A 21,314-nucleotide genomic window follows, 5' to 3' on the forward strand; every position below is an offset into this window, starting at 1 on the left:
CGCTCGTGGAGGGGGGGTTATTATTAAGTTGCCATAGCGGGGTGGCTACGTCAGCTGGATTGAAATTTCAGGATAGACATACATGTCCGTAGCTAGGTGGACGTAAGCTGCCTTGCATTGACCTAACTCTGTCATGCATAGGCACCAACTTTTGTTCTCAGCTGTTTCACGGCACAAGCGCTGGGAGGGAGGGGGGAGAAGCAGGACTGCTCAGGGGAGGAGGCGGAGGCGGAGCAGAGGTGGAGGTGAGCTAGGGCAGGGAGCTGCCAGTGGGTGCTAAGCACCCACCAATTTTTCCCCATGGGTGCTCCGGCCCCAGAGCACCCACAGAGTCGGCGCCTATGCTGTCATGTAGATGAGGCCTTAGCGTCTCACTCTTCTTAATTTGACACAGTGATGAGGGTCTCTTTGTAGCCCACTGCAGCTTTCCTTTTTAATATCCAGCTATGAAGCCCTAGGAGCTCTGGACACAGCCCTTGGTTAATAGAATTAAGCCCCGCCCCAAGTAAGACTTCCGTGTGTGGGGTAGTTGTTTTCTTGGGCTGGTGAATGGCAAATGTAAAGGGAAGGGGGCTCCTTCCTGTTCTTTCAGTGCTGGTCACTGCGCGCTGCCCGGCTTCAAGGGGCCGGGAAGCAAAGCGGTCACTTGCACAAATAATGGCTTCATTAGATTGGAAGAAGTGGACAGTGACCTCTTTGAAATGGACTTTCTGACCCCAGCTGACCTTTAGCCCTCACCCCTGACAGCCTCTAAATCTTCTGCCTCGGACTCCCCACTCCCGTGTAACCACTGCAGGGTTCAGTGTCTAGCTGCGTCTAAGGACATTCCTGGTGCCAGTCCACAGCCACCGGTGAGGGTGGTGTCTGGCAGCTGGAGTGGCACGGAGCTATTGCCAAAGCTACAGCTACCCCCTCTGGTGGGGGACGGCGGCTAACGGGCTGGAGGGAATTCTAGGGACTTCAAGGTGCTATTTGGAGCCTTTCATCATTAGCTTCTCTGTTTAAATCTTGCCCTTGACCAGAGATTGTTGTCAGTTGATGACTGTTCAGCGCCCCAACGAACTGGTGGGTCTCAGCCCAGTTCCCGGCGGGAGAGTGTGTCCGTATCACAAACCTCACCATTGCTGCTGGCGTTTCACTGGCGCCTCTGTTGGCTTTCTTAGCAGCCAGCCTATGAGAGGCAGCACCTGGGGAGGGGTATCGTGGCCAGTGATGGGCAGGGGTTCCCAGAGGTTTTGGGGGGTCCAGGGTAAATCTGAAACCGAGTCCCCCACTCTTCCAAAAAACTGACCACTGAGGGAAGGCCGAGTGTGTGTGTGTGTGGGAGGACAGCAGTGGCTCCTGTCCCACACAGCCAGGCCTGGCTCCCTGCTGCGGGCGTTGCAGCCTGGTGTGCAGGGTCTCAGTGTCACTCAGGTTTGGCCCTGGCAAGTAGCGGGGGCTGGATCCCAGCAGGATGAGTGGCACGGCTGTTGTCCAGCAGTGTGTAACAATAGTGTATGTGGCTGGTGAAAACTCATGGGTTTTGCCCAAATTGTGACTAACGTCACGTTCTCTGAAAGGTTCATAGGTCAAAAATGCTATTTGGTGTCTTTAACATCTTCCTCTGTGACGGCCAGTGGAAAACACCCACAAAAATGCACTCACAAACACAATGGTACGTCCACAAAAACATAGACTTCTCTCAATCCATATATAAGATCAAGCAGTGTACTAATGAACAACGGCATGCCTCCCTTCAGACTCACACACTAGTCAGAATAATACGTGGTGCTTAGATCACGCTTTTTATCCACACAGATCTCAAAGTGCCGGTCTGTATCATTAGCTGCATTTTACAGATGGGGAAACTGAGGCACAAGGTAGGGACGTGGCTTGCCCAAGGTCACCCAGCATGTGAGCGGCAGAGCTCCGGACTCCCAGTCCAGTGCACCGGCTCATGCTGCCTCCCTAATACCCAGCTGCCTGGTGTAGGCAGGGGTCTACGCTGAAAAAGCTGGGGAGGGAGGCTGACAGGTAGTGGTTTGTCCTGGTTTCTCTCAAGAGCTGCACTGGTTAATTCACCTATATTCCAACCAGCCCTGCCCTCAGAAGCTGGGCAGTCCTGCTGTGCTCCATGCACAGATTCTGGACTGCTCCCCCCGCCAGGTAGCTCCTAACACTGCTCCTCTCACCACCTCCCCTGATCTTCACATGCCCACGGCTGACCTTTGGCTGCATGGAGATCAATATCGGAGGCCATGGTCTCACTTCCCCTATCCCATGGGAGCCCCTGAGTGACCAGGGCACCGGTCAGTGACTCTAATGAGCCTCGGCAGTGATTGAGGAACTGTCAGGTGGACACCTCCTCCCACCATCAGGGGAAATGGGTTTGGAGTTGATGTATCGATCCGCCAGAGACACAGGTGTGTCCCCATACAGTCCTCTGGACGTGGCACTCAGTCAGGAGCCTGTCGCTTTACCCCCCGCACCCACTGGCTCCCAACTCAAATCCCCCTTACGCCCCCTCGCAAACACTTCCTTTCTCTTCTGGTTGGCCCAAGGACCTGCTCCCACCCTGCCGATTCACCTAGGCCAGCGGCTCTCAAACTGTGGGTCAGGACCCCATTTTAATAGGGTCGCCAGGGCCCTTAGAGTTGCTGGGGCCCGGAGCCCAAGCTGAAGCCCGAGCCCCATCACAGCAGGGCTAGGTTACAGGCCCCCTGCCTGGGGCTGAAGCCCTTGGGCTTTGGTTTGCCCCTTCCCCCTCTTCCCTTCACCCCCGCTGGGTTGGCAGGGCCAGAGGTGAAAGTAAGCCGGTCCGGTCCGCTACGCCGTGCCAGACCAGACTGGCTTCCCCAGGCTGGCGATTTAAAGGGGCAGTAGCCAGAACCCCGGGCCCTTTAAATCGCCTCCTGAGCCCCGCTGCCGGAGCCCTGGGGCTCGAGTGGTGCTTTAAAGGACCCAGGGCTCCCAGCCGCCTCTGCAGCTGGTAGCTCCAGGGGTGATTTAAAGGCCCAGGGGCTCCCATCCTCAGCTGGAACCCCTGGTCCTTTAAATCTTGATTTAAAGGGGTATTTAAAGGTCACACCCTTCTGGTTGAGGCCACGCCCCTTGCTCAGGGCTCAGAAGTCCTGTAAGTTACATTCACCCCTGGGCGGGGCTCAGCTTCGGTCCCCACTTCTGGGGTTGTGTAGTAATTTTTGTGGTCAGAAGGGGGTCGCGGTGCAATGAATTTGAGAACCCCCGACCTAGACGGTGGCTTCATGCGGCTGTTATGAATTTTCCCTCATTCATTTGGTTCTGGAGATTCTACAGCTCAACCCCCGGCCCTGGCCGACCAGCCAGGCGCGTCCTATCCTGCCGTGATCACCAATGACCTTTCCTAGGAGACGGACTCATTGCGATCGAGTGCGGTGTTGGTGGATGGGGGTGGGGCAGTGGCCCAGGTGGGGGTGGGAAGCTGGCAACGTGGTGTAGAAACATGACCTCTTTTCTCTTTCTTCGTACAACTTCTTCATAGGTAGGACAGGCAGGGGAAGAACAAACCACCCACCCTGCTCCTGATTGCTGTGCACGCCCGTTGAATCCCATGCCTCTTGGCCGGCGAAGGCTGATTGATTGGGAGGCGAGCAGGGATCGATCAGGATTTCTGTCCCAAACGTATCCCTGCTAACTGATAAAGGCGATCAATAGCTGGAGGAGGGATTCCTTGCAGCACAACCTCTGCGTTGGCCGCAGCCGTCCCAGAGCCTGCCTGCAAGTTCCCTGCCATTTACCCAGGCAGCTCGCAAGCGCGGCTCGCAGGCTTTCCTTCACCTCCCCCCACCCCCATACTCCAGCTCCCGTTCCCCTCACAGTGAGCGTGAAATGCAGGCACCACAGGAGAGAACATTGCCTACAGGAGGCTTGGTGGGGGAAGCCATGTTGGAGCCGTAGGATTTCTGGCACAGAAGCTGGAGTAACACTCAACATGGCCGCCCGTGTCAGCTCAATGGTCAGCAAAATGGCGATTCTAGCCCTTGGGGATGGGTATCCTTTCTCCTGGAGGGAGGGGAAGGGCAGAGGCACTGGGGGTACCAAGGTAGGGGGTACCAAGGACACTGTGTGGGGCTAGGCCGAGCTTCCCCCCTCTCTGCACGGGGCTGGCCCGAGCCCAGCCCCCCCCGAACCCTGCCTGCTCCCCCAGCTGCTGGGACCTGGCCCTCTGGCTAACTCATCACATTAACAAAAGGTCCGTCCCTGGGCGGGGGGCAGCCAGATCCAAAACAAAATATCAAACAAAGTGTCCTCGGCCCAGTCTCTGGCCTGGCCTGGCCCAGCTCCTCCTCCCTGAAGTTCTGTCTTCCTGCTCTCTATCCAGCCGCAACTCCCAGGCTCCCTGCCTGGAGTCTGGCCTCCCCTGGTTCCTCCTCTGTCCTTATCTCTGCCCCAGAAGGCCCAATTTAGGCACATGACCCACCTGTCTTGAGACATGACCTGTTATCACTCATCCTCCCCGCCTGGGGAGGTGAGCTAAACTTGCCCCACTCCTCTGGCCGCACTCTTTACCCCCAGCCTCTTGAACACAAGTGTCGTCTCATTCAAGGTGACTGCCTCCGTTCACGGCACCACTCAGCACAACCCTGTGAGGAGGGGGATTAGTTGGCTGACAAGCCCGGATGATGTTTAGCAAGGAAGTTGGTGGAGTAGGTCTGTTAGGACCATTCATGACCCCAACCAGTTCTTGCAGGTTCCCATTCATTTGACTTTTATGATGATGATTTTATTTGTACTACAGCAGCGGCAAGAGGCCCCAATCAGGAATCAGGGCCCCATTATGCCAGGTGCTGTACAAACACATATCAAAGAGATAGTCCTTACCCTGAAGACCTTACAGTCTAGACTTTCTGTCACCAAACAATCATGGGGCTACTCCATCTGTAACAGGCTGCCTGAAGACCCTACCTTGTCCGCACAGGAGGATCCTGCTGAAAACTGTTACATGTATTCTTCTGACTCACCATTGCAGGTGGCTCATTGCCCCACTTGGATATAAGAAGGTTTCTCTGGGAAGAGAGGATCTAGGGTGTGGGCTGAGCAGTCCTGAGGGAGGATCAACCCAACCTGGGAGAAGTTGTGCATTACTTTATTTTGAGCTCCTTTTATGTGTAAGCCCAAACCCTCAGAAGGAATAAATTCTGACCTGCTATTATCTGGTAATCATGCTTGGAGCAGAGGGAGAAGGCCACCTGCTCACATGAATCTACTCTGTCCGGCCTGAGATCAAAGGCAGATGTTTAATACATCACCCTAGAATAGGCAATATCTTTCTGACAGGAGAAAGAGAAGGAGTGGGGAAAGGAAAAGGTCTGCAAGGAGAAGAAATAGGGAGGAAGGCTAGTGGAGGGAGGGTGAAGTAGAGAGGAGAGGAAGAGGGACCAGAATGAACTGAGGGATGCAGACCGTGTTTTGAACGGAATTCCCTCTTCTGTCCTTCCAGTCTGGATCTGCAAGTCTATTAAGTAGCTGGGATCAAAGCCCGCCCTCCCCACAGCATTCCAGCTTCTGACAGGGGCAAGTGTCTGGGATAAGGTCCATCACCTCCCTGGGATTCTGCTTTCCTCGCACCCTATGTAGCTGCAGGGAGGGAGCCTGCCCACAGCCACCCTCTTTTTAGTAACAATAATGACAACGAGGTGGCTTGTCTGTGTTGTCTCCCAAAGCAAGTCAGAAGCATTAGTACGTTCCTGCAGCGTCCCTGGCAGGTGGGTTGGCACCACTAACCCCCATTATACAGCTGAGGAACCAGAGACACGGGAAAGGGGAAGCATCTTACCCAAGGTCACGCAGCAGGTCAGTAGCAGAGCCGGGAAGAAACCCTTGGTCTCCTGAGTCCCACACCTGTGTCTTAACGGCCACCCTAGCCTGTTGCTACAGCTCCCGGTCTGTGCAGCTGCTCTCTCGAGCCGAGGAACTGGGGAGCGAGGGGTTTGGATGAGCTGCCTTGGGAGCCTTGGTTTAAGGAAAGGTTTAAGGGACTGTAGCGGGAAGGGGTTGGAAAAGCCCTGCAGAGGGCTAGGGCTGGGAGCAAAGCCCGGGCTGATTGGGGGAAGTGGCTGCAGCTGGGGCCACACCCCAAACAGACTAACTGGGCCTTATAAGAAGGCCAGGGCAGCTAGATGCTCAGGACTCTCTTTCTGCTTGTAGTGAGAAAAGGCCTGGGTGCTAGGGAGCTGAGCAGGGCACTAGGAGTGGAGCAGGGCTGGAGGAGCTGGGGAGCTCTGGCCTAGGAAAGCCCCAGGCTGTGGGCCTAGCTGAGGGCCTCAGACCAGTACCAGGGGTGCAAAGGGGCAGCCCAGCAATAGGTAGAGGCAGCAGGTCCAACCCACCCTTGCCTGTGATGAGTGGCGGATACTGCAGTCTGCCCCAGGGAGTGGGGCTAGATGGTGACTGGCAGTAGCCTTACACTGGGGTGGGGTTAGTGGGTGGGGGTTCCCCTGGGTGAGGAGACCCAGAGTGTGGGAGTACTGCCGGGGGGCAGCAACCCAGAGAAAGGGGCACTGTGGTCCTGGGAGGGATGGGGGGCCCGTGGTAAGGCGGATCACCAGCCTGCAGGGGGCGCTCCAGGATGCTGGAAGAGCTAATTCCCATGGATGACCAGCAGGAGGCGCCTCAGGGTTGAGTCCACTCCCTTACAAGGACCCTCATGATCCTTCTGTGAGTTGGGATGGGAAAGCGATAGCAGAGCATGCAGGGAGGGCTCGTGGCTTAAGCTCTGGGAGCCAGTAGGATTCTAGCTCTAACTTGGACTGAGCCATAGACTTGTCATAGGCCTCAAGGCACCTGTGGCTAGCTTGCCCTGGGGCACCAGGCAGCACTGTAAACGCTGCCGGAGCCTGTCCAGCATTGCACGGGGGCATTCCAGCTTTTGAATGCTACAGCTTGCAAGAGCTGCCAACAGCCCGGAGTGGGGCACAGGCCGGCGAGAGGAGCTTCGGAAATGTCTGAGTCTGGCTTGCGGTGCCCTGTAACCTGCTGAAGACAAAACATTGCAAGTCGCAGCTAATTTAGGCCCCTTGTATTCATCAGCAGTGCTCCTCGGCACAGCAGAAAATAGGCTTGGGTCTGGTCCTGTCCCCACTGCAGTCAGTGCCAATGCTCCCATTGTTGGCCACGGTGCAGGACTGGCCCCGTTGTCTGAAGATTTCAGAGCCCACCAGTAAGTGGGGAAGGGGGTGTGATCCCATGCTCAAAGGGCACGTGTGTTTCAGATACATAGACAGTGTGTCATGGATGTGTGGACTGTAATAGACAAGAAGGGTGTCACTCACATTCGTATGAAGTCATAATTTAACTCTTACCAGTCCAATACTTAAAACACATGATCCTTCGAGAGTACTCACATGCGTTGTGTATATATTTGTGCTTCACTTGGGAACCAATCACTGGATGCCAGAAGCTTTTTAATGTTTGCTCTCTCCTTGCATACCTATTGTTGTCCTCCTCCCATTGCAACCAGCCTGCTACCCAGCTGTCCCTATGCAATATCCATGGACTAGGGTCAGATTGTGTTCTCACTTGCACTGTAGTCAAAGAACTTAGTCTGGATTCACACCAGTTCCTCAGGGGGTCACAACTGGGCCTTTGGTTTTGTGTGAGGCTTTGATTTCTTTTTTTAAAGGCACATCTGCTGTGCATTGTCGGGTTGGCTTGCGTGTGCCTCCAAAGGTGCAGGGTTTCAGTGCCTCCTGAGCCATATGGGAGTCCTGCGGCCTCAGGTGACTGTAGCCACTTGTGTCTGCAAGATTAGCCCCTCTGTGGAAACCAGAGGATGCCGTTTTGCTGAGCTTTCCAGAGTAAAGGACAACGAACCCGCAGGCACACCTATGTCCAGCTGGTTCTCTTGACTTCCCCCGCACAACTCTATAATGCTGTTATCTGGGGATTGGAATCCTTACCCATATTCAGTGGGGCAGGAGGGCTGAGACTTGCAAACTCATTACTTTGGACTGATGTCCAGTGTCACTACAGCAGGGTACAGCTAAGCACAGTCTCAGGTTAAAGCTCAGGGGATTTTCCTTCTGTAGTGTGGCCTATTTTTCAGTTTTATTTGTATTCATATTTCTCGTGGCTCCGAGGGGCTTCCAAACAGCTTTATGTGTTTGTCACCGGAGGCTCTTTTAACACTGGACTCTGCAGCTAGTGCAACACGGCTGGGAGTTTGGGTACTCGGTTGGGTTTGACTGTGCACTTGGATTTTTACCAGCAGGGGGCACCGCTCTCCTGTAATTTCGCAGTGCACCCACCGTCTCCAACCAAAGGCCCTCTCTCAAGGCAGTTTTCAGAGTAGCAGCCCGGTTAGTCTGTATCTGCAAAAAGAACAGGAGTCCTTGTAGCACCTTAGATGTACAAATTTATTTGAGAATAAGCTTTCACTCAAATCTGTTGGTCTCTAAGGTGCCACAAGGACTCCTGTTCTTTTCTCAAGGCAGTATAAGTGTTTCAACCTTTTTGGCTCTTGTCCTGGGCTGCTCCCATGGTAGCCAAATCCCTTCTGCTAGGTGGGAAAGATCCATTTCGGTCATCTCTAAACCATCTCTCCACCAGCGTGGGATGGTTCCCTGCTGTGTACTGACCGTCCTACAGGCAGGAGGATCGAGCCTGGCAGCTATTCCGGTCTCCCCGCAAGAGTGGGTGGCCAGGTGCTGCTTGGGGTAGGCCAGGCTATGAAAGAAGAGGCGGGTTGAGGGGATACTGTTCAGATCTGGGTCCAGATTAGATGGAGACAAACTCTCCTGAAATGTTGGCCTCACAATACCAGAAATCTTATCAGCGCAGTCGTTCTTGTGAGCTTTTATATTGACAGAGCTATTGGGAGTAAAAGAGGCAGCACTGCCTAGTGGATAGTGCACTGGAACGGGACTCGAGTCAGGAGACAGTGTCTATTCCCAACGCTGCAGCTGGCCTGCTGGGTGGCCTTGGGCAAGTCACTTCCCCTCTCTGTGCCTCAGTCTCCCCATCTGTAAAATGGAGTTAGTGATGCTGACATGCTTTGTAAAGTGCTTTAGATGTTTTGGTGGAGCATTACTGCTGACTGTGTGTATTGCAGTAGCACCCAGTCACAGACCACGACCCCACTGCGCTAGGCCCTGTACAAACACAGAACGAAAAGACGGTCCCAGTGCCAAAGAGCTTATGAGCTAAGTAAATGTAGCCTCCCTGGGCAAACTCTGCTCTCAGATACGCTGGTGTAAGCCCAATGGATGTTCCAAATTTCCATCTGGGTAACTGATGGCACCAGGGGATGGGTGGGAGCTGCTGCTGAGATCAGTCCTGAGTTTGGTTTGCACTTCAGCTCCGCTAATAATAATAATAATCATGCCACCCCATGGAGAGAGCGTCTGGAGGCGTGGGGGGTGTCTGTGCCCCCAGAGCAGGCCTGTCCCGTGGGCTGATCTCCCAGCAGCACCACCGTGAGAAATGACAGGGTCACTGGCATTTCTCTCTTGTCCCCGTGGCTGATGAGCAGCTGGGCCCTGGAGCCATTTCTTAGAAACCCCATGGTTTTCTTTTAAACTGCTGGGGCCCTTCCTGGAAACCCTGAGAGAGAGAGAATTGAGAGAGCTTAGGGAAGGGCTGGGGGCGTTTCTGAAAGGCGCCCTCGCACATGGCCACTCACCGCGCTGGCTGCAGAGACAGTCTCATTTTCAAAGGTCACATGTTCTTTTCCTATCCTCCCCCACCGCCCCAGCCTCCTTCCCCCCCCTTCGCCCTGCCCTGAAGTCACTGGGGTGGGATGATGCGCTTGTGTCAGCAAGAGAAACCCCGGTGAGAGAAACCACACGACCTCAGGGCGCGCTGGGCCCGAAGTGAAAGTTGAGGCTGTGTGCAAAGCCAGGCGTGCAGCCTCCTCCACACGCAGCTCTTCACGCGGTAAGAAGCGCGACCAGAGCAGAGAGCCCGTGTGACAGCTCGGGGGGCTCATGAAAGCGCAAAGGGCATTTTGATTAACCAGTTACATGGCCCGGGGCGGGGAGCATGAGGCCCCGATTCATCAAAGCGGCGCTGCACGGGCTCCCCCTTGACCTGACTTCAGCCCCTGCTTAATTGCTCCAACTGGTCCGCGGCCTGCCCACCACGGTAACCAGCGCTGGTGCTTCTGAGGAAGCAGTGCCACCTCCCCGTCCCAGCTCATTGTGCAGGACTCCGTTGCGGGGCTTTCCCTCGCGGGTGGGTAACGGCCCAGGCCCCAGCCCTGCACGCTCCTCCACGCCGCAGGAGGTTCCACAGCCGGCCTGGAGCCACGTCCCAAAGTGGCGAGTGGATCCTGTGTCTCTAATGGGCTAGAAGGAGACTCGGAGGCCAAGTTCTGAGAGGTGGGGAGAGGCAGCCTGTAAGGAACCTGTCTGGCGCCCTGATCGTGTCTGCTGGCCCAAAGAGCAAGGCTGGGAAAGGAGCAGAGCGCCAGCTGGAAGCCCAGTATGAATGGGGTGGGGGTGGCCCATGTGTCAGAATTGACACCTCTTCTCCAGACCCTTGAAAGAACCGACCAGGGCAGAAGATGGGCGGCAGGACTATGCACCTGCCCCACCCCGTGCGCTGGCCAGACAAGCGTCGCTACAGCGGGAGGTGTCACCTCCCCCAGCACAGTGCATGCTGCCTCTGCAACTGTTCCTAGGCCCTGCTGGCCTGGGAATGAGCTGCTTGGGATCGGAGTTCCTTCCTCCTAGGTGGGGACCTGCCAGGATGTGTCTGGGGCTCTCCATCTCATGCATGAGCACACCCTGGAAACTACTGAGAGTTTGTATTGACCCATCAGGCCTTGCCATGTTCCGATCTCAGCGGCCTCTGGCCTGACTTTTCTGAAAACATCCACTCAATGTGCAGTGGCAGGTCAAAAAAGCGAACGGAATGTTGGGAATCATTAAGAAAGGGATCGATAAGAAGACAGAAAATATCATGTTGCCTCCATATAAATCCATGGTACACCCAGATCTTGAATACGGTGCACAGATGTGGTGGCCCCATCTAAAAAAAATATATATATATATATTGGAATTGGAAAAGGTTCAGAAAAGGGCAACAAAAATGATTAGGGGGATGGAACGGCTGCTGTATGAGGAGAGATTAATAAGACTGGGACTTTTCAGCTTGGAAAAGAGACGACTAAGGGTGGGATATGATAGAGGTCTATAAAATCATGACTGATGTGGAGAAAGTAAATCAGGAAGTGTTATTTACTCCTTCTCATAACACAAGAACTAGGGGTCACCCAATGAAATTAATAGGCAGCAGGTTACAAACAAACAAAAAGAAGTATTTCTTCACACAACACACAGTCAACCTGTGGAACTCCTTGCCAGAGGATGTTGTGAAGACCAAGACTATAAGAGGGTTAAAAAAAGAACTAGATACGTTCATGGAGGGTAGGTCCATCAATGGCTATTAGCCAGGATGGGCAGGGATGGTGTCCCTAGCCTCTGTTTGCCAGAAACTGGGAATGGGCGACAGGGGATGGATCACTTGATGATTCTCTGTTCTGTTCATTCCCTCTGAAGCACCTGGCATTGGCCACTGTTGGAAGACAAGATACTGGGCTAGATGGACCTTTGGTCTGACCCAGTACAGCCACTCTTATGTCCTTATGACTTGCTCACATTAGAGAGTAACTAATGATGCACTTAGGCTGAAAGGCAGCACACTTCTCCTCTGGGGGAAGGCATGTTCTGGTCAGCTTGCTCCCCAATAGATTGGTGGTGGCAAGTAATGCCACTCTGATGATTAACAAACACCAGCTGGGCCCCTCTGCCTGTGCTTTCCAGCATCAACTTGGTTTTATTGGGTGGACTCTACTGTCAAACTGTGACACTGCTCTGTTTAGGAACACCTGCTAGATCAGAACCATTGCCCACCCAGCCTTTTATTCTGCCTCTGACAGCGGCCAATACTGTACTTGCTCAGCCCCTGTGAAAATCAGGCCATTAACCAATTGTACAATGATAAATATATGGGGCAAATTCCTTCCTGACCATGGCGGATGCTCGAGATGCACCCTGAAGCATGAGGGTGGCTTGGCCTTAGCATGTGCAACTACAAATGGCCCTATCGATTTTAGGGATTTTGGTGATCATAGTCTGACCTCCTGCATTACGCAGGCCAAAGAATTTCAGTCAGCACTTCCTGCATTGAGCCCAATAACTTGTGGTTAAATTAGAGCAGATCGGAAGAGAACCCAGCTCGATTTAAAGATGTCAGATAATGGGGAATCCACCACATCCTTTGCCAAAGGGTTACAGCTTGGTCCTAAATTTCTCTGTCGGGTTTTTAGATCCAGCGACGTTACTTGACACCATTTCTCTTTGGTGAGGGACACCGTGCGTCTCACCCTGTGTTCTTTTGCAGCTTGCACCTGATGAAGCTCTTGAGCTGCTGCTGCTGAGGGCATCCGCCTATCTTGAGCCATCTCGTTCTGGTAGGGGAGGTGTGAAATTTTGGAGAGGAGATGCTGAGGCTTTCTGCCATTTGGTTTGTCTCTCTGGAGAAAGCATCTCCTTTACCTTCTGACTTTGGTCTCTCTTCTCTACCACCTCTTGCAGCCTGACAGGGGGCAGGAGGGGAGATAAGAGAGTGAATGCAGGTTGCACTGAAGGTGTAAACCACAGACCAGGTAGTGTTGCAGGGCTGCGTGCAGGTTGGGCTGGGAGCTGTTTCTGCAGCTGCTCCAGCTCTCTGTGACTCACTGGGGAGCAAGACTGTGCAGGCCAGGGGTGTAACCCCTTCACCGCTGGATGCCAGCACAGTAAGACGTGGGGATCCTCCTGCACTGCGAAAGGCAAGGGAACAGAAGGACACAGCCACCTGGCCAGGGCCCAGCAGGCCTTTATTTCAGAGACACGCGCCATGTGCCTTGGGTGCGAATGTGTGCAAGGACTGGACGAGGCCTCTGGAAATTGGGAGTGGCCAGGGTCAGTGCGTTCGAGCTCTGTGGTTGGTCCTTAGGTGTGAGAGGGACAGTCCTGGGGGAGCCAGGCCGAGGGGGAGCGGAGAGGAGCATGTGGGATTCCAGCCTGACCCCGACGCGTTGCCAGCGGGTGCAGTAGGAACGCCTGGCCCTGCCAAAGGCTCCAGCAGGCTCCTTGCAGCTGCCTAAAGGCTTCAGATGGGACTGCTGCCCAAAGTCAGATGCGAGCCGTCCTTCCGGCGCTCGAGCAAAGCGCTGAGTCTGCTCTCTGGCCGCGCGGGCGGGGGAAGCACACCCGCCGCTCTCCTTTTGAAGTGGAGGAAGTGGTGAGTTCCCACTGCGGTTCTGTGCACTTGCCTTTCTCACTGATCTCCTCTGCCCTGCTTTCCCCCAGCCCCATCCGTCCCCCTCTCTGCCTCCAGCTCTTGCGTTCCCCATTAGCTCCCCAGTTTCTCCTTGCCCTCTCGAGGTCCCGCTCCCTTCGCTGGGGAGCCCCGTGCTCTTCTCAAGCAGGCCATGTCTGCACTGGTGCAACAACCAGCCTTGGCAGCCCCTCGCCTCCGTGCACAGAACCGTTCCCACCACTCCATGGCATGCATGCGCTCCTCCATTGGGTCAGAGTATATCGCTCCCCAGCCCAGAGCCAACACAGGCCGAAAGCGCCGGCATAAAGGCCCGAGCCTTCAATTACTCCTCCCCCAGTGTGGCCGTCACTTCTCCCACAATTCACCTGGGCTTCCAGAAGGTCTTGCTAAGTCTCCCACCAGCCACTGCTTCGGGGAGCTGTGGAATTGGCACCCAGAAGGCCATGCAGCAAAGGCGGGGGGCGTGTTCTGATATGTCAGCAGGGGAGTTGGTGGGGGACCTTGAATGCTTTCGGATAGTGACAGTTTTCGGGCCCTACCAACCCGCGCTGGATTTGAACCAGCGACTTGGAGGTGAGAAAGACACTTCAGCCTTACCCAGTCCGCTGCATGGCAACAGCCTGAGTCATATCCAAGACAAAAGGGGAAGAACAAGCCCTGTTGTTGACTCAGCAGTGTCTAAGGGAACAGTTTCCCATGAGGGACCGGCAGGTCCCACGAGACCCGGCAGACCCTGTTCCTGTTTCGGGCAGATAACAAAAGAAAAGGCGCATGAGAAGACAAAGGCTGCAGAAGGGCCAGGCGGTTTCGATGAGATGCCTGGAGCACTTCACTGTCCAACCTCCCTCTCACCCCTCCCCACCCCCGGTTGCCTCTGCTGGCTCATTTTCTCTCTTGTTGTAGTTTCCTTTTTCTTCAAATGTTCCCCTTCCTTCCTTTTTTCTCGTTCCATTGATGGTAGAGACAGAGCCCAGTTCAATCCAGGGAGCTGGGATCTGGATTCGAACTTCAGCGCTGACCAACATCCCCGCGTCCCTCAACCACTATCCTTGGGAGCGAAAATCCCGGCTTTGAACATCCCCCATGCTCTGGATCTCATTGCATCTGGCTCTTGCGTCCAGAGTGGGTTGAGGCCCTCTCCAAATACCCGTGAGTTTGGGCAGAATTCAGACCCAAACTTGGTGCCACCGGCCTTGCCTGTAGGAGAAAGGTTGTGTCTGGTTTAGATAGATTTGAAACCGATGCAACCCCCGGGTGGAGACACATTTAGCCTGGCTTAAATCAGTCATTTACTGACACAAGCTCTGAGACTTGCGGCTAGTTTATCTTCCTCTACCCGTCCCCCCACCCAGTTCCTGAGCAGCAATTGTCCCTCACTTAGTCAGGCTCTCCCAGCAGCTCCTAGAAGAGGGAGACTCTTGGTAACTATTTATTTCAAGGGTTGAATGCTGTGTAGTGCTGGCAGAAGGTGCTGGGGCGACCCTGGGGCCTCTGTTGTACTCAGGGAAGGCAGCTGCAGAGCCCGTCTACCCTGTAGGAATGGAGCACAGATACACACGCCCAGAATATATGGGCTCCATCAGGGAACCCGCAAGTCCATTGCCAGCAGCTGGGACGCTGTTCTGAAGGAAACAGTGGGTGGGAGTCATCGCTGTACCTGAGATGAACTCCATGTGGGACTGGAGAGGGGGTCTCCTATTCTGAGACTGATGAGGGGGCTGCTTTGGTCCCTGGATCAATGTAGAGGGGTCTTGGGGGTGCCCTAACTTGTGCCCAGCTGCCTGTGGCCCTGAGAAGCCACCCCAGCAACTGAGAGTGGCTGATTCTGCCTTGCCTGGCACCTTGTGTCGTGATTCACACCTGTGCTAATGCTACCTGATCCGGTAACATTTAATGCTCACTGTGCCCAGAATGGCTCTGGGCCGGATCCTCATCTGGGGGGACCTGCATTGACTCCAAGTGACTGCACCAGCTGAGGATCTGGCCCCTGGCATCTCTGAGTCGCTCTGCCCAGTGCTGACTAAATCACAAACAATAGTGACAATCGAGAGCGGGGACACGGCAGGGGAGCTCTCGGTTCCTTGAAGCAGAAGCACTCAGTTTACTCTACCAGTTTCACATGCACGCACAGACAGCCATGCAGAGCTGGGCTCCCGCCACCCCCTCGAGCAGATTCAGTGTCGTGCTGCTGTCGGGGAGGCGAAAAGCGAAGGGTTTGCTCGCTGAGCTGACGGGCGCCGAAAAGCCCCTTTCTGTTTATTTTGAGCTGCACACGACGTGTTCGGCCCAGGGCTGGTTTCAACACCCCGGACAAGGCAGCGATGGTCAGAAAAGTGAGTGGGTAACAAAGTGGCACCTCTGTCCTCCACAGGTCTGTTCCCTGGCTGTGTTTGAGTCACAGGCCCTCAGCTTCCCTGGCACAAACAAGTCCTCACTCCGGTTCACGGGGGCTGGAACAATTTTTACAGTACAGGTGCTATAAGCCATTGAACCGAACTGCAAATCCTGTGTATCATGGAAACCACTTCAAGTCAGGAGTGCTGCAGCAGCCCCCATGTGCCTGTTAACTGCAGAACCGGCACCTCTCCAGGAGTCTCTTCTGCCTTGTGCATTGGCAGGTCCCAGTGACGTTCCTACGGTGGGACCTCGATTGCCGGTGGTGACACAAGGGGGAATTAGGAGGTCCCCTTATTAAACCTAGACGAGAGTAAGGGCTCTGAACTAGCCACACTGCTTCCTGGGAGGGGATCCTGGCTGGGTCCCCACTGGCTGGGGCTGGGAGTGGGTGTCCTGGATCTTGCTGTGGAATGGGGGTGGCAGAACGGAGCCCTGTCCTAGCGTGCTCTGCAGCACTGGCCCGTGCAGCAGAGTGATGGGCTTGGCTCCAGGTGCTGCCCCGTTTCTGTGTGTAGGAGAATGGAAGAGGAACATGAAAGAGGGAACAGCGCCTGTCTCACCCCTCGGCCCGGGCAGATTGCTCCCCCGCTCCACCTGCCCCTGTCTCTCCCTCCATCCCTTTATTTCTCTCTCTCTCTCTCTGCCTTGCGAGGCCGGCGTGATATGGCCCTCCAGGGTGTCACAGGCAGCTGCACCCTTACCAGCCCCTTGGGTGCACTGCAGCTCATGGGACCAAAGCAGGGATGGATTAACTCACAGCTCAGATGGCCGTGGCCTGGGACAGTGCCTGGGTGGCCAGAGCTCTCAGAAACATCTGTCCGTTCACGGAGATCGAAGGCGGCTCTGGGTCCCTGATCATTTGAGGCCTGAGCCGAAGCCCATATGGGAGTCCTCCCGCTGACTTCAATGGGCTTTGCTACAGGCTCCTGGGCGTGGTGTCCAGTGGCCGCTGTATTCAGTGCATTCTGGCACAGCCTCGTTTAGATGGGTTAGATGAGTTGGGTAAAGACGTATCTGAACTCTGGGGTACGTACCCTGCACCGCTCTCTACGTGCCCAAGCAGGGCCTGCCCTGTCTACACTGCACTTTTTATCAACATAGTGGCCTGCTGCCTCGCCCCAGCCAGAACCTTTCCCTGATGAGCGTGGCTAACGCACCGCAGTGTGGACGCAGCAGCCGGCTTTCCACGGCGGCGTGGAGCTACGTGGCGCTGCCAGGGGTGTCTGGTGTAGACGTAGCCTGTGAGGAAGGCTGGGCCTTACGTTTCTGGCACTAAACTGGGGCAATGGAAATAAGACACGCGTGGTTGATGTCCGAGCAGAGCTCGCCGAGGGAAGCGGGAAATGGATCGTCGCTCGGCGTCTCTAAGTGGACGACGTTCCGAAAGGCAAGTTCTAGCTCAGCTCCAGGTTACTGGGCCAGGTAGTGTCACTTCTGTAGAAGAAAAGCACAAGCCCTGTGCTGCAGGAGCTCCTCCTCATGCAATTCTGTGGCCCACATTGCGCAGGCGATGAACCTCCTGGCCCTGTCAGGCAGACGGATCTGTGAATCTCTGCTCATGCGACCGTGGTGCTATAAACTCAGGGGCGTGACTCACCCCTTGGGGAAGTTTGGATCCAAACTGAACATTTTCTCTGGCTTCTGGGTGCGGAATGAGCAGACTGGAAACCCTGAGTCCCATCACTCTAGGATCTGGGGGTGTTTGAAGTCCAGATGCCACTGCTGTGACTTGGGCCCAGTTCTAGTTATGAGTGAGCCCTGAGGAGACCTTTAGCTCTCCAGTGTAAACCGTACACTCTCTTCCTTTCCTGATGGCCTGCCAGGGAAATAGGGCGTGTGTCCTTGTTTGTTTGTTAATGATGGATAAAGAAAGCCGGACAGGATTTTTTTTCCTGTTTGTCTTTTACCTTAAAAAAAGTACCAGGCATTTGGCCGCCTCTGTTTTTGCGATCCATCTCCACTGGCAGACCTGAGAAGTGGACTGAGAACTTGCACTGTTCTTAATTGTAGACGCAGGTGTCCTCAAATTGTCACAAGGAGAATTTCCTCCCAGCTCTTTGGCAGATGTCTTGAGTTAGATAGGTCGGAACCAAACCAATGAAAACAAAGGGTTTTAAATGGTCGTTCTGAAAATCTCCTCCCACTCAGTTTCTCAGCTGTCTGGGTTTTTCTGTTTGTGATTTCAGAATATTGCCAGTCCTCTAGAGAGTCTTCCATGAAAACCATGGCAGGCAAGACTTGAATGGTTAAGGTAAAAAACAAGTGGGGTGGGGGGTGAGGGGGAACCTTTCAGGGGAGAAAAGGCACAACTCTTGTTTGTTTTTCCTGTGCAGATCACCTTTAAGGATAAATTGTGGGGTAAAAACTAGGGCTGGATGTATCCGTTCGGGTATCAGAGCTGTGATTTATCAACTGGGGTAAATCAGTGTAGAAACAGAGCGGTGCCAATCTAAATCAGCTGGTCCAACGTGCCTCCCGATTCACTTCTGCGTAACGCTGACCCTGAATCAAAGCAACTCTGAGGTTAACAAATGTTTGGGCTGAGGCTAAAGTTTGCTGACAAGGTGTCACCCAGCCGAGAAGGGTGTCACTTCCAAGCTAACGGGGATTACAGCAGACAATGCCTCCCATCTTCACAGGCATCCCAGATTCTTTTGCTTTGGCGGCGGTGGGCTTTGCAGCCGGCAGAACATGGTGGCGGCTATCAAAATTGCTCTCCATGGAGCCCGGCTTCCCAGTTCGAGTTCCTGCTGCAGATTAAAGGCCTAATCAGAACGCAAAGAGCAGGGCGCTGGCCTCTCATGGAATTGCGGCGCACGCTGCCTTCGCCGGGGATTTGGATAATGAAACCGGGGCCCTAACAAGATCTGCGAGGACCCCACATGGCCTGGATAACCCAGAAACCTGCTCAGCCGTGAAATCGGCAGCTGTTGTTTTCAACTTGGAGGGTTGATGTACCCTTTAGGCCAGAGCCAGGCTGACTCCAAGCTCCGCTCGCTCCCCGTTGACCCTCTCCTGCTCATTGTCAGAGCGCGCTGCTGTCCATCGGTCGCGCTCGGCGGGGAGGGGTAGTTCAGCGGGTGCCAAATGTTTTAATGATGAATTAAAAAAAAATCCAGATTAAAAAGCCCCTTCCCCCACCCGCATGACGGAGCTGGGAGCGTGTCCTGCAGAGACTCAGAAAGGCCTGTCAGATGTCACCCCAAAAGCCGGGAAAGTCAAACTCTGGCCTCATCAGCCTTCAGATTGTACCGACCTGCCTCCCTTCCCATCATTCCCCTGGGCATTGCTCAGTGCATAGGAAGCCAAGATCGGTCAGGATCCCTGTTGGCTTTGTTAGCACCTTATTGCTGGGACAGCCTGGATAAGGGGAAAGTAGCATACAGTCGCCCACGTTAAAACTTAATGGAGTCTGTCTCTGCACCTCCCGGCCTTGGATTTCCCCCACCCGCCCATCTCCCCTTGCACATTGCACCCCCAGAGGGGTAACAGCATTGTCCTACTGCCGTGAGAGAATACATACATCACGGACTGAGGCAGCGAGAGACTATAGTGATGGAGGCCAGATGAGCACCAGAGCTAGGCAGAAAGAACTGCTTCAAACCTTTAAACAAAGCTCAGTTTGCATTTCGTTCAGTCTGGGGCGAAGTGCTGGGTTGGTTCCTATTTGATGCAAATCAGTTTGTCCATCCCCAGCAGAGAGCTGGCTTCCAACCAGGGCTGATTTCTGGCTACTTGCTGGGTTTTCCTCTTGCAGCCCTGGCAGGCCAGCTCGTCAAAGCCCCACATTTAGCTTGAACCCGTTCAGAGAAAGGAAGTTGCCTCACATCAAACGCAGCTGATTAAAAATAGCCGGGCGGGAGGAGGTTAGAAAGTTGACCACAGGGTAACAGCAGCGGGGGCCACTCGCTCCTTCTGTGAATTTACATTTGGAGCAGGAAGTGTCGAGCTGAGGCAGGGAGCTGGGGTGGTGAGCTCTGTCCACCCCTTCCAAAGGGACATCCCACATGCCCTTTGGCATCCCTCTGTTGGTCTCTCCAGGGGCGCGCAGTGGTACAAAGCAGGTCGCCTTGTGACATCAGAACCAAGTTCCTGCCGCAGCAGGGGCTGGAACCTGAGCCCTGAGTCGTTCTCCCGGTTTTGGAGGAAAAAGACTGTCCAGGTGCTCAGAGAACTCTAGGACGGGTAAGTGGCAATTGAGAAAAGTGGGAGACAGTGTTATGGCACAAATCTATCTGTCCAAAGAGATATCTCTAGGGCCCTGATCCCCTATATATGCAGACTCCCTGGCTTTCACAGAAAGAGTTCATAAACAGCCCTTTGATTTCTGATTACGGCGAGAGGGTCTCAACGCTCCCCACTCAGTAGCTGCCTTGACAATAATGGCTGCCAGGCTGTGTCGGAGTGAAATGTTTGACTAATGTCCGTGGACGAATCGCGAAGTGATCAGTTTCAGCTTCTGATTCATTTCTGGCAGAATTGTCCTAGGCACCTCTGCACTGCGTTCCATTGCGAGGATCTCAAAGCACTGATGTGCTGCACATCTCCTCTTCCCTGTGACATAGGCCGGCGTTGAGCTGGATCAGTTCAGCGAGCTGTTTACTTTTTCCTGGAAGCTGGCATCTTGTGCCCCGGAGGCTGGCGCTCTCTTCACCCCCCGCATCTTGTGTGGCAGAATTTTCCCTTTTGTGATTAGGCCCCTTAGAAAGGGGGATTTTTTTTTTTGCAAGCTCAGTTGTGTGTCTAACTGGATGCGCAATTGCAAAATAGGCCTTTGAACCCACCTCAATTGCATGTGCAAAATGACACCAGCCTCTCATGGATGTTAGGGGTGGTTTTCCACATGCAGTTGAATGTAGATCAGCACTACTCCCTTGTCTGTTTGCTATTTAACAGCATCTAGCAGCTGCTGTACCGAAGAAGAAAATCAATAGCAGGCAAAAGCCCTAATTGTACTGATGCTGAGGCCAAAATGTTAATTACAGTGAGAGAAACAGTTTCCCCCACCTCCAGATTCCACCCCCCCATTTAACTCCTCACAGCTGTTAAGAGCAGCGGGGCTGACTCTGATCTCATATATGCTGGTATGAATCAGAAGTAACACTACTAGAGTCACTGGGTTGCAATGGTATAAAAGAACCAACCCCCTCCATTACCCTGCACTTCACACCTCTGCAAAGGGGGTGCACAATGCTGCCCTTGTGACCTGCCCTTTGCACGCCCTTTGCACAGGCATAAATGACAATGCAGGGCGAAAGGCAGATAGTGATCAGACCTGATGTTTTGTGTCTCGGATGACACACAGATTGAGGGTGTGGTAGATCGTGAAGAGGACCAGTCTCTGATACAGAGCGAGCAGGATCTCTTGGTGAACTGGGTACAAGAAAACAATATGCACTTTAATACAGGTAAACGTGTACATCGAGGAAGAGATGTAGGCCATATGTACAGAATGGGGGACTGTATCCTGGGAAGCAGTCACCGAATAAGGTTTGGGGGTCAGGTGACCATGAGTTCCCAGTGTGACGCTGTGTCCAAAAGGGCTAATGCAGTCTGGATCCATAAACTGAGGAATCTTGAACGGGTTTGGAGAGGTGATTTTCTCAAGGAGCTCAATCTATTTAGGTTAA

Source organism: Mauremys mutica, chromosome 23, assembly GCF_020497125.1.
Source record: "Mauremys mutica isolate MM-2020 ecotype Southern chromosome 23, ASM2049712v1, whole genome shotgun sequence".
Classification (NCBI taxonomy): Eukaryota; Metazoa; Chordata; order Testudines; family Geoemydidae; genus Mauremys; species Mauremys mutica.